This window comes from Onychostruthus taczanowskii, unplaced genomic scaffold (assembly GCF_017590055.1).
Source record: "Onychostruthus taczanowskii isolate IOZ18803 unplaced genomic scaffold, ASM1759005v1 scaffold320, whole genome shotgun sequence".
In the NCBI taxonomy this organism is placed as follows: Eukaryota; Metazoa; Chordata; class Aves; order Passeriformes; family Passeridae; genus Onychostruthus; species Onychostruthus taczanowskii.
This window is the reverse complement of record NW_024500573.1, coordinates 47,137-47,347: the sequence shown is the minus strand read 5'-3', so window position 1 is coordinate 47,347 and position 211 is coordinate 47,137. Positions and strand designations below refer to the sequence as shown.

The following is a 211-nucleotide window of genomic DNA, read 5'->3' as shown; positions in this document are numbered from 1 at the left end:
ACGAGGGGGGGGGGGCTAATCCGAGAGAGCTGGGCTAGCGAGCGGCAGCCCTGGGCTAGCGCGGGGGGGCTGGGCTAATGAGGGAGACCCCTGGGCTAATGATGGGGTGGGGGCTTGAGGCTGGGTTAATGAGAAGCACCCCCGGGCTAATGATTTGGGGCTAATTATCGGGGGCGAATCCGATCCCGGGGGGCGGGGGGGGGGGTTGGGC

The 211-nt window shown here is 67.8% G+C and overlaps 1 protein-coding gene across 2 annotated transcripts in view; it reads right to left on the bottom strand.

The window, feature by feature from the left end:
• Positions 1-211, bottom strand: part of KCNJ10 (potassium inwardly rectifying channel subfamily J member 10) — a 12,611-nt gene that overhangs the window by 11,482 nt on the left and 918 nt on the right. The window lies entirely within an intron of this gene.